This window comes from Furipterus horrens, unplaced genomic scaffold, assembly GCF_987537825.1.
Source record: "Furipterus horrens unplaced genomic scaffold, mFurHor1.1.pri manual_scaffold_5, whole genome shotgun sequence".
Taxonomy (NCBI): Eukaryota; Metazoa; Chordata; class Mammalia; order Chiroptera; family Furipteridae; genus Furipterus; species Furipterus horrens.
In genome coordinates, this window is record NW_028327175.1 from 22,541,671 (window position 1) to 22,542,342 (window position 672).

The window sequence follows — 672 nt, forward strand, 5'->3', positions numbered from 1 at the left end:
AGAGAAAAGGTCTAGTCAAGAAACATGTATAAATGACCCATGGACATGGACATCAGGGTGGGGATTGATTGTGGGAAGGGATGTGTAGGTGGGGCAGGGGAGAGCAATGGGGAGGGGATTGGGAAACTGTAATAGAACAACAATAAAAAAATGTCATTCTATTTTACCTCTGACAGTATATTCTTACTTGGTCATTCTACCCTTTAAATAGAACATTCAGAATTCATCCATAAAATATAGTTCTCTGTATTTAATCATTTCATTGGTTACTTTCAAAAGTCTATGTGTGAACTAAGAAAGTAGATACGTTGTACCTACTAAACTGCAAAGAAAGGAGACCATCAAATATTATCTTTTAACGGATTAAAATTGAACAAAACCTTAGAATATTTAAAGCTGCACAAATTTTTATAGCTCAAATATTCTGCATTTAAGAAATTCAGGATATAACAGTTTTCCCATGAACAAACTCATATGTGTGTGTTAGTGTGAGTGTGAAAGTAATTACATAAAGTCATTAAGTGTTAAGTCATAACACACAGTGAAATTAACAGTTATTTTATTTTCTACAGTGTTCTTAGATATTAAAAACATGATCTTACCTCAGAGTTTCTTACATACTTATACTCATTCTTGAATATAAAGTACATGAAAAAAATTAATACACTAGAA